Source organism: Phyllostomus hastatus, unplaced genomic scaffold (assembly GCF_019186645.2).
Source record: "Phyllostomus hastatus isolate PE091 unplaced genomic scaffold, TTU_PhHast_1.1 phas_scaffold_501, whole genome shotgun sequence".
NCBI lineage: Eukaryota > Metazoa > Chordata > Mammalia > Chiroptera > Phyllostomidae > Phyllostomus > Phyllostomus hastatus.
In genome coordinates, this window is record NW_025334033.1 from 28584801 (window position 1) to 28597069 (window position 12269).

Genomic DNA, 12269 nt, shown 5'->3' on the forward strand with positions numbered 1-12269 from the left:
CTTCAAGGGGACAGCAGCTGGGAAGGTGTCAGGAGCCAGCCACAGGGCAGAGAAAGGATGTGGTGAGAACTAACTTTCCCTTAGGTCCTGGGGGCTGGAGGTCTGTGCAGAGATGGTCATCCTTTTGAACACAGGCTGTGGTATCTCCATGCCCTGAGGGCCTGTGGGTAGTTATGATGCAAATCACAAGGTGGCTGCTTCAGACAGGAGCAGGAACTGGGGGTGGGGGAGGGCATCCAGATTGCCCCCATCTTTGCCCCTACTTGTGCCGGTGACTTGAAAGCTCCCCATGTCTCTCTGGAGCCACCGAGTTTTGTGCCTCTTCCAAGTTTTTCCAGCCTTTCTCCTCACTCCAGGAGACATGTCCGAAGACGTGAGACAGGACTGTCCGAAAAGGCCACGTAAACGCAAGTGGAGGCTGCTCTGTGTTGTGAGAGGCTCTGTGGGGGAACAGAGGACAGAGAGGTGATGGTGGGACTTCCTCCCTGTTCTCATTTTATTAAAGGGACAACATTCCTGGGGGAAGTAGCCCGGTATAAGCAGAAAAACCATGACTTATCAGAACTGGAGGCAGACACATCTAGATTCAAAGCCCAGGCAGGAATGAGTTATCGTAGGCACCCTGTGCCTCAGTTTTTCCTGCCTGTAAAACAGGCTAGTTCTCCTCTTGTCACGGGGTTGTTCTTAGCCCACAGCCTGCCTCGCAGAAGACGTTTACTAAACCCCAGCAGGCCGGCCTCACAGAGCACCCTGCCTCACAGAGCACCCGCTATCGGGCAGGCCTGTGTCGGTCTCTCGGCATCACCATAGGGCCTCATGAGGAAGATGTAGTTATGTTCACTCTGCTTACAGATTAGGAAACTGAGACAATACAATTTGCCTGGGAGACCACAAGTTAGTATTAGGACCTGGGGAACAGACCCCCTGGGGTCCTGGCCTGGGACCACAATCAACTGCTTCCTGCTTTTTCTCTGGAGAGTCTGTGACTTCAGATGAAGGCTCAGCCCAGGGGACTTCTGGTGGCCTTGGGGTGTCCCCACCTTTCCTGGCACCTGGAGGATACCCTGAGATGACAGCCTCTCTATCAGCCAGCTGTGGCCCAAGGGAGAGGCTCTGGAGGTCCTTCCCTTATAAGGACAACAACTCAGCAGTGATGAAACTTCTCAGCAGCCCAGCTGGGCGGGCGGGGGAAGGGAAATGACGGGCTCCAACAGCCACAGCTGAGCGCTTGGGCCTCTGCAGGAACTTGCCCTGGAGCCTCCCCTCTCCCCTTCCTGTGTCTGTGCTGGGCTGAGCGGGGCTTTCCAGAGGGTCCCACTAATAGGAAGGGGAGGAGGAGCCAGAGCCTGGGAGGCCAGAATGGATGGCGCAAAGCGGGGAAGATGCACAGACTGAGGCCCAGAGTGGGGGTGGGACCCTCGGAGGCCCAGCAGGAAACGCGCAGTCTGGGCTCCAAGCTAAGGGCCTATCGAGGCCCAGCTCTGCCCTCAGGCTGGCCAAGGCCCTCTGAAGGCTGGGTAAGGGGGCAGGAGGAGGCCCTCAGAAGTGCCCCCTCTCTCCGTGGACCTCTAAGGTCAAAGTCATAAAGGGATGGGGAAGGGGGTGGGGCTGTTCGGTTGCCATACCCTCCCTCTCCCATTGCCGTGCCCCTAGTATACCGCCCTTACCAACAAAACTCACCAGCCCACCATCCATCTGGAAAACTAATCGTGGAATCACAGGATATCAACACTGATAAGAATCTTCAAGGTCATCTAGTCCCTCCGGATTTCAGAGAGGAGGAAGTAACAACTCAGATGGTGGACCTGAATTTGCCTATCGGTATAGGAAAATTAACAACATCACATATATATAAATAAGTTAGGTATATGAATTATATAAAAATAACTTGGGTAGCTTTTCATTGGTTTGCTATTCAAAGTTCCTTTTTAAGAAATCCCAACTTGTTTGCTGAATAAGAGGATGAAGGGCCGCTCCGCAGCCCGGTCAGGTTAGCTCCAAGGGTTGGTGGTTCTCTGGAGAACCCCCCGGGGCGTGCGGTGAGGCCAGCTCCCGAGGGAGAACCAAGTGTGGCAGGTGGACAGTCAGACTCCGACACTGCTGTGCACAAGCTGTGTGAGCTGACGCAGCTGCTCAGCCTCTCTGAACCTCTACCCCATGTCTCCCAGCAGGGTGATTTTGAGGATAAAATGAGGTAATTTTGATAAAGCATCTCGTTCAGGGCCTGGCACATAGTAGACACTTAGTAAGTGGGTGACAATATTGTGTGCTGGGTACCTACTCTGTGCCGACATTACCTTAGGTGCTGCGGATTTCAAGTATAATAAAAGTGCCTCCCTTCCCTGTTGACAGTTGCCCCCTGCCAGTCAGGGAGACAGACCCTCTGAACTTGGTAAATGCAGTGAAATGAACCCAGAGCTAGATGGGCAAGTTCCACAGCAGCACGGAGCAGGGTTCAACAGGCTGCTGTCGCTGGGGGAATCAGGCAGGGCCTCGTGGAAGAGGTGACCTTTCCTTGGGCCTTGAAGGAGGAGTAAGAGTTCGCCAAGCCCAGGAGTTGGGGAGAACATTTGAGATGGAAGGAACAGGGTGTGCAAAAACCAGAATCATGGCATGTTACTGGAGCTGTGACAAATTCTTTGTGTCATATCCTGTAGGAGGAGGTGCTGAGGGAGGGATGGGGGACTGGGAAACGAGGTGGCAGAGGCAGGGGGTTGTGATGTTCACCCAGAAAGCTGGACTCTGTCCTGGAGACCAGCAAGATTCGTGAGAAGGTTAAAGAGGGCAGGGCAGGCCTCGAGGTGGAGATTGCAGGCAGGGAGACCGGTTAGGGGGTGGTTGCCATGGACCAGACGTGGAATGCTGAGGGCCTGAGCTGCGACAGCAACTTCAGAGGTGGGGTGGAGGAGATTTTGTTTTTTAAGGAAGCGTAATGGAGAAGTTGGGGTCTTGTGGATGTGAGAGAGATGGAGTGGGAAGAAAGGAAGTTGGAAACAACTCTCAGGATGCCGGGGGTGTGGCGCCGCCCTTCACTGAGATAGCATCAGGGGAGGGGCCAGCTGGGGAGAGGACAGCAACTACGTGGAACGTTCTGGTCAATTGCCAGAACTTGGCTTGGGCAGATCTGAAGGTCACGGGCATCTAGATGGTGGGTGATTGAAACCACAAGCTTGGCAGAGTTATATTTGATATGCTACTTAGGATTAGATTTACTGTGACTGGCAAGAGGCCGTGGTGTCAGGAAAGTTCATCAGAAGCTAAAATCTGGGCTCTGGGGGAGAAAGGCCAGTGACATGAGCTCACTTCTCTCTCCTGTGAGTCAAGTCCAGCAGCAGAGTCCATCTCTGGCATGGCTGCCCACGGTCACCCGGGACCTGACCTCTTTCTCTCCTGCTGTTCTGTCATCTTAGCACTGGACACTCACTTCATGACCCACGAGCGACTTGGCTGCAGTCGCCACACTTGTACTCCAACCAGTGGGAAGGGAGAGGGCGTCCTGAGGACACACAGATGGCTGCACCTCACCGCAAGGGTGCTCTCGTAGCTCCTCCATGTTTTAACCTGGTGACCGCGTGCCAATGGAAATCCAAAGTCTCATTACCAAGAAAGAAGAATGACTCTAGAGCAGTGGTTCTCAACAGGGGCCATGCTGCCCTCAGGGGATGCTGGTAACATCTGGGGATATTTTTGTCTGCTGCAACTGGGAGGGGTGTTGCTGGCACCCAGTGGGTCCGGGGCCAGGGACGCTGCCGAACATCCTGCAGTGCACAGGACAGCTTCCCAACAACCGGCCCAAAATATCAGCGGTGTTGAGGCTGAGGAATCCTGGCCTAGAAGGACAATTTATTGTCCCATGACTGCAACCAGGGGGGTGGGCAGGGTGAGTGGACATGTCGCTTGTGGGCATGTAAGGCACCTGTCCCTACGGGCCACAATGGCAGGGGAGATCAGCAGCTTACATCAAGACACTGGGGCCTTATCAAATGTGCCCCAGCTTGGAGGGGCACCTGACCTCATACAAAAGCAAAGAGGCTTTGTTTGTTTCTCTTTGTTTTTTTTTTTTTAATGTGGGTCTCAGAAATGCAGATTCCTAGGATGGCCACACAGGGAAGGGGCTTGGGTAAGATGTGGGCTTTCTTTGCCCACCAGCCACCCCTCTTGGCTGCTGGTGAGGGAAGAAGCCCCATAGTCTGGGCAGCCAGGGCCGGGCTCTGATTCAGTCCCTCGCTCACAGCGTGACCCAGTCAGAGTCCTACCTCCAGCCTCCTGGCCTGGAGCTGGGGCTGGGGGACCCGGGTAAAGCCGTATGGCCCCAAATCCACAGAGACCCCAGGGTGGCTTTGCCGGCTTTGACCACGGCCTTGGTTGGACCAGGCCTTTCTGCGCTTCCTTCCTCTGGGGCAGCCTTCCAGCCAAGTCAGCATTTCGGGGGCCCCTCCCACCTTCATTTCCTTTTAGACTTGTGGCCTTGAGTCTGAAGGGAAGCTGGCTTGCCCCCGCTGTGACTAGTGCCCGGCCACGCTGAAGCTAAGGCCTGTGGGTCCCCAGAGTCCCCAGGAAGTAAGTAATGTGGCCAAGAGTGTGCCTGTCAGTGGGATGGGGAGTGTGTAAACGGCTCTGCCTCTGGGGAGAGCCGGGGAGAGAAATAGCCCCCAAGCCCTTCTGAACTCTCTGGGGTCCCTCCTTGCTTGGGTGAACAAAGGTCACCTCAGGCCAAGGAGCCCCCTGCTGTTCTCTGGCTATGAAAAGGCCCCCTGAAAGGTAGTGGTTTCAGAATCGCCTATTGGGCCTGGGCCAGAGTTGGTCCCTGCAGTGGCCCTGGGAAGCAGGGTCTCCATGAGTTCAGGAAGGATGAACTCCTGCCTCTTGACCAGTTTCCGGAGGCTCCGAGGGCCCCAGGAGTTTCTCAGCATTTTCAAATACCCAAGTTCTCCAACAGGATCGGGCACAGACCGGAGGAGGAGCGGAGACCATCTGGCCCAGTGACCTCTGACAAGTTGCCTAACCTCTCCGACACTCAGTTTCTTTCTCTGTTAGACGAGGAGCACCGCACCTGCCTGGGGTTGTGAGTGTTGTGCAGGGCCGCACCTGTGAAAGGTCTGGACGGCACCCAGCCACGGGCAGCAGGCAGGAGCAGCTATTCTCACTGTCATTGTGTTCACATTTGGTGTCTCTGGAGGGCCTTTCTACTCTGACCAGAAAGTCCTCTCCAGAGCTGCCACTCTAAATCTTATCACGGAAAGATCTTATCTACAGTGGGAGGAGCCTCAGTGACCCAATATTTCAGATGAAGGAAGAGGCCAGGGAAAGAATTTGCCGAGTGTCACCCAGGAGCCTGTGGCAGGGCGTGGGCTCGGTGGCAGCCCCGAGCAGCACTCTCCCCCGCCCAGGCTCCCCTACCCCTCAGCGAACAGTCCCAGTCCTTTCATTTCCCGGCACCCTTGTTGGGAACAGACCCAGATAACCAAAGGCTATTTTTCTTCTGTGCGACTCAGCGTTGGTGCCTGGAATCAGGAAACGAGGCGATGGGAAGTGTCCTGGTGTCCTCACAGGGCTGGACTTCCTGAAACACTGCTGGGGCCGCAGCTGCAGGAGTTGGTGTAACATTTAGCATTCGTTAAAAAAAAATTTAAATATTGGAAATGGGAGAGGAGGGAGGACAGATGGGGCAGATGTAAGGAAACAAACTTTTCCAGCAGAGAGATTAGTTATTCCAGAGTTGATACATCAGGAAATAGGGGCGGAGGGGGGGAGGGAGAAGAAGAAGAGACAGAGGCGTTAAGCATATTATTTGCAGTTAGGGAGAGATCTCATAAGAGCTACATACAAATCATTCACTACTGAAGTGATTACCTCTGGGCAGAGGTTCTGGAGAGAGGAGAAATTAATTTTTCATGTGATACTTTTTAGTATTCCTTGAATTATTATTATTATTTGCCGTACGTGTGTGTTAGATCTGTTAACACAGTGGTTAATGCTGAGCTCAGATGCAGGCAGAGGCTGCTTAGGCAAAGCTACAGTGTGGCTCCTTGGATGCGACCCCTCAGGAAGTCACTGGCCAGGAGCAGAGGGCAGTCTGTGTCAGTCAGGCTTCAGCTGGGCTCTCCCCCTTACCCCTCCAGGTCAGCTAAGATTGACTACAGGAGAAAAAAAGAAAAGATATTGGCCCTAGGACTGTTCAACCAATGGAGCTAGAACATTTAGTTAGCAAGCCCTGACTGGAGTGTTGTCCTATAAAACGAAATGTCATGGGTTCAATTCCCTGTCAGGGCACATGCCTGGGTTGCAGGCCAGGTCCCCAGCTGGGGGCATGCAAGAGGCAACCAATCAATGTTTGTCTCACACATCATTGTTTCTCTTCCTGTCTTTCTCCTGTTCCCTTTCTCTAAAAATAAATTTAAAAAATCTTTTTTTTTAAGATGTATGTATTTATTTATTTTTAGCTCCAAAGAAAAAGAGGGAGAGAAACATCAGTGTGTGGTTGCCTTTTGCATGCCCCCAACTGGGGACCTGGCCTGCAACCTAGACATGTACCCTGACTGGGAATCAAACCAGGGACCCCTTACTTCACAGGCTGGCACTCAAACCACTGAGTCACACCAGCCAGGTATATATTTTTTGTTTTTAAAGAAAGTTTAGTTACCGGGCCCTGGCTGGCGTAGCTCAGTGGATTGAGCTCGGGCTGCAAACCAAAGTGTCGCAGGTTCGATTCCCAGTCAGGGTACATGCCTGGGTTGCAGGCCATGACCCCCAGCAACCGCACATTGATGTTTCTCTCTCTCTATCTCCCTCCCTTCCCTCTCTAAAAATAAATAAATAAAAAAAAGAAAGTTTAGTTACCCATATGAAAACAACAACAAAAATCCCTTCCTCAAACCATACACACAAAAAAATCAGCTCTAGATAGATGAAGAACTTAAAAATTAAATACTAAAACCTTTAGAAACAATATTTGATGAATATCTTTTTGCTCTCTTCCTTAAAATTAATGAGTTGCTCATCAAAAGACATCTTGAATAACGTCAAAAACAAGGCTACCAACTGGGAGAAGATAATTATTTTATATAACCAACAAAGGATTAGAATTAAGAATATATAGGAAAAAAAAACAGAATACCTATAAATCAATGATCAAAAAGACAGACAATGCAATAGAAAAATGAATAAAAGATATAAATGGCATCTCACTGAAGAGAAAATATGTATGGCTGATAAATAGATGACGACATACTCAACCTCATTAGCACTCAGGGAAATACGAGTAAGCATGGTAAAGGAATATCACTTTGACATCCATCTGGCTGGCAAAGGTTTGACAATACAAAGGCAGGAGAGGATGTGGACCATGAGAGCCCTTAAATACAGCTTATTGGAAATATGAAGTTATCTATTCCCACAACTACTTTAAAAAACAATTTCACATTTTCTGGTTAAACTGAATGTACATTTACCTATCAGTAGGCTGAATTATTATTCCCATTTCACTAGTGAGGAAACTGAGGCCCAGAGTGATACTGACTTGCCCAAGGTTATAGCTCATAAGCACCAGAGCTGGGATTTGAACCAGACTGTCTAGCTCCAAAGAAGAAGAGAAGGTCCCGATGAAAACACTCCCAGACATTGGGGGCAACTGCTGGCTGGGGGCAAGGTTTTCTGTGACCCCAGAGGAGAAAGAAATGTCCCCAAACAACACACAGGTAGACATGTGAGCACAGCCTCGCAGGGAGGGAGGGCCCCTTCCTGGGCTTCTGGCCCTGCTGCAATGTGAGTTCTGGGATAATAATTTCAGGGGCACCGTCCTTCTCCCTCCAGCCAGCCAGCACGCACCGTGAATGCCCACACGGGCCTCAAGTTGGTTGTGAGTATGTGAGTAAGATGAGAAGGCACTGCCCTCTCTTGCCACCACCAGCCCAGTGAGGAGAGAGATACACAGGAGGCCTCAACAGGTGCTGTGCTGGGTGGCAGCCTGGGGACTGTGAGACAGGCTAGTAGGCCAGGACAAGCAGAATAGAGAAACTGAGGCAGATTGTTAAACAAGCAGTTGGCAGCCGTCTAGTAAATCCTATCTTCCCTAAACCAAGGGCATTTGACAGTAAATGGTTTGCACTTTTGCCCAACCAGAGGGCAAATAGTTAAGTCACCCTACTCAGGGAGATAAATAGCAAAAATTCAACTGGTGCCATTTACCGACCCCACCCAAGGACAGATGAAGTTAAGGGAATAGATCTCATTTTGGTACCTCAGCATAACACTGGTGAAGATTCTATTGAGATCCATCCTCCTCTAAGACTTCCCTTAACCCCCCAGCTTTTAAAGCCCCTCAAAATGAAGGTCCCTGTACACTCTTCCTCCCAGCAGCATAGCTGCTCTTTCCCCTTCCCCCTCTCCTTCCCCCCCAGGCCTGCCTCTCCTAAACCCTAAAGGTCCCCACAAGGCTTGCAACCAGGGAGCAACAGGCAGCAGCAGCTTGTCCAGGGCTAACCCCCTGACCCTGTCCCCAAGGCCCCCTCTTCTCTAACTTCTTGGTGAGCCAAAGCAGCCAGCTTGGGCTCATTTCCCCACCCAGTTCCTCTCCTGTCGCTTCTATGTAAGCCCTTCCTCGTTTCACTGTCCCCAGCTTTGATAAACATCCTCTAAAAATCACCTGGATTCGAGTTGTGAAATCTTTCCTATGTGAGGTCAAGAGCACACACACACCACTGGCTAGTCCCAGGCAACCTGCTCAGGGCCAGGTCCGGTAACTGCTGAGCACCCTGGGAGGTGGGGTGGGTAGCTGCAAGCATTTCTGTATCTTGTGAACACATGAATCATCAGGAGACCCTGCTGAGTTGGGGATTGTCCCAGGTCTTTAACCGGTAGAAAACGTAGGTCCAGAGATAACCAATGACCTACCCACAGGCACATAGTTTGGGTATGACAGAGCAGGGTCTGGGATCTACGTCTTCTGGTGCTAACTCCTGCACCATTCCTAGCAAGTCATATTCCAGGCCCCTAAGCTAACAAATGGTTTGAGCACGCCCTCCTGAGCCCCAGCCTCTGCCCCTGAGAATGGAGTTCCACTCCTGGTTTTCCTTCTCAGACACAGACTTTCCTCCTTCCATCACCCTTTAATCAACAGTGATTGAGCTAAACAGGATGAATCATACCTAAAGCAGAAGTAAATCTGTATCAAACTCGACACCTCTTGGTCAGTTTCCCGTGCTGAGTTCAGGAGGGTCATTCCTCCGGAGTCTTCCAACTCCTGCCCAGATTCAAGACCACACTGCCCACGTGGGCAGGTCTTCCTGGGGATGTGGTTTGGGTGGGGGTGGGAATATGTGTCTGGGCCTTCTGGTTATGTGAATCTCCCCATAGCCTGAGCACCTCTGCTAAAGCCAGTCCTTTGTATCACTTCTCCAGAAAGACCCTGATAAATTGAAACATATCAACTTGCCACCCAGGAGTCCCATATTATAACTATGAAAGTGCTTTACAGTTTATAGAGTGACTGCACACCTAAAAACGTTTTCGATCCTCAGCACAGCTATGAAAGGTAGGCCAGCAGCCTAAACCTGTCCGTGTGAAAGAGGGGGATGCTGAGCGAGGCTCGGAGGGGCAGAGGACACCAGCCTGTCAGAAGCAATGCCTGAGTACAGGCCTTGAACTCCAAGCCCCGCATCCCTCAGATAACAGACAGTTGCCTGAGAGAGCAGATACCGACAGGTGGGTTTTGATAGGAAAGTAGAAGTGATGTGGGGAAAGCTTCTGGAGCAGGGGAGTCAGGTGGCAGACTTTGGCTAGAGGGGAGATTGTGAATTCCAAGGGCGCTGATAGTTTGAGCAGGAGGAAGGGTACTTGGTAGTGGGGACAGGCCACACGGGAGGAGTGGGGGAAGCTCTGGGGAGCTCTAGTTGGGCCTGTCCCGAAGCCTGAGTAACTGGGGTGGACCTCTTCCCTAGGCTTGCGTCTGCTGCCTGGGCCCTGAGGGCCTCCCAGCTGGCTGCCAATGTCTGCTGCTTGACTCCTGGCCAAGTGTCCTATGAGCCTGTCAACACTGACCCAGTCATGCTGGCTCGTGACTGTGCTAGTGTGACCACGAATGAGTCAAGAGGGGAAGCAGGCATCCAAGGGCTTCTGGGGGATTCCCAGGATGCAGGCTTCTCGGGGCCTGAGTGAAGAAGGCCTTGGGGTGCCCTGGAGGCTGGGGCCCCCAGAGCAGAGCTGTGAAGCTGTGCTCCTCCCAGGGTGGAGGGCCAGTCAAAGTATCCCCAGACCTAATCAATGGCATCAGGTCAGAGGGGCACAGAGGCCACACCGGCGGAGGAAGGCCCGGCTCCCCTGCAGCCCGGGAGCTCCGCTTTCCGGGAGGGCAAACCGGGGCTCTGCTTCCCCCAGGGGAACGCCAACAGAGAAACCACAACAGGGGCCCAGGAGCCCCATTTACTGAGACCTACTGCCCGCCTGGCACTTTGTGTTTGTAAGTCTAATCCGATTTTGAAAACGACATTTGATATGATTACATATATGTGCTATACAATGAAAGATAGAACTAGTCCAGGAGTTCTCAATCTGGGGTCTGTGGAACCCTCAAAGACCTAAGGACCGAATTCAAGGGGTCTAAACATCTGGAAGAGGAAAAAACACATCTGTACTTTCACTGGCCTCTACCTGAACGTCTTCTCTTCAGTGATGTGGCCACAAATCACAGCAGAATTAGCAGGACCTGTGATGGTGTCACTGACAGAATCGTAGATATTTTCAAACCACATGGCAATTTTCTCAAATGTTTCAAAATATGGCGTACATTTATCCCTAGTTCCAAATTGAAGTTGCTATTAGGCCTCTTGCCAGATCTTAATATTTCATGCACTAATTAGGCACTATTACTACATCAAAACTTTGCTTTTTAAAAACATGTGGTAACTACATTTTAATAGAGTGGGTTTCCTTTATAAGCCTGTGTTATTTTGTTTTGCGAGTTGAAGAACATTATCCTGAGAAGGGGCCTGCAGGCTGCACCGGGCGACACCGGGGCGCCGGCACGTGCACGGGGCAAAGCCCCCGCCGTAGGTCCACCCTGCTGTATTCTGCGAGATACCATATTTTAAAGATGGATCCTGCTTTTTTTAAGGACTATTTTCCAGTTACATAAGAAAGTTGAGCCCTGGCTGGTGTGGCTCAGTGGACTGAGTGCCGGTGGCCGGGGAAGCGAAAGGTCAGCGGTTCAATTCCCAGTTGGGACACATGCCTGGATTGTGGGCCAGGTCCCCAGTTGGGGCCATGCAGCCGATTGATGTTTCTCTCCCTTTCTTTCTCCTTCCCTTCCCTTCTCTCTAAAAATAAATTAAAAAAATATTTTTAATATAGAACGCTTCACGAATTTGTGTGTCATCCTTGCACAGGGGCCATGCTAATCTTCTCTGTATCGTTTCAGTTTAGTATATGTGCTGCTGAAGTGAGTACAAATAAATAAAATCTTAAAAGAGAAGAAAGTTGAATGCTGATCTTGTTATTTTATTTAAGCAAGTGAAATTCAGCTCCTCACCGTCACTGGACAGTGACCCACCTACCACTCTCCAGCTGGACACTCAAACAGTCTGTTAGCAGGAGAATCTTTTCCCAAGAGGCACTTGAACTGTTCAACTGATAAGCAGCCTGGAGCCCTCTGCATGCATCTCTTCATCCCATGTGTGCTCTCCGTGATTACTCTGGGCCCTGCGTCCTAAGAGCCCAGTTAAGGGACAGAGTTGTTTGGGCTAGAAAAGAGTCTGGCGGTGGAGGGCTGTAGGGGAAGAGCGTGCAAGACAGGTGTCTCACTTTGATGATGGGCGGCCCTTACGTTCCGCACGCAGCTCTGGAAGTCCAACAAAGACACAAAGAGGTTTGAAATCAGGATGGCAGGGGGTGACCAGATAGTCTCTGCTCTCTCCTCGCAGGCCACTTCCGCTCAGCACTTCCCCTCTCTGAGGTCCTGGGTCCTCACACTGGCACCCCTCCTCCTGTCAAAATGTGCTCTGAGAGACAGAGGATGGTGGTGTGGAGGGAGGAATGGTCCCAACACGGGGGCTGGGGCTGGGGCTGGGCCTGGGCCTGGGGCTGGGGCTGCTCAGGGCATTGGGGACCCATTCCTGCACTTCCCTGGGTCTTGGTTCCTCTGCTGCAAAACAGGTGTGATTCTGTCTGCTTTTGCTGGCGTGGACTAAATGAGATGGTAGAGAGAAAAGGTTTATAGTTCCAAGTCACAGCGATCACCCACTCACTCACACCAAGGTTTAAGCAACTGACGAAGC

At 51.5% G+C, this 12269-nt stretch overlaps 1 non-coding gene across 1 annotated transcript; it reads right to left on the reverse strand.

The window, feature by feature from the left end:
• Positions 1-11336: 11336 nt before the first annotated feature.
• Positions 11337-11442, reverse strand: LOC123808980. Its single transcript, XR_006783866.1, has one exon. It is a non-coding gene; the product is annotated as a U6 spliceosomal RNA (small nuclear RNA).
• Between the last annotated feature and the right edge of the window lie 827 nt (positions 11443-12269).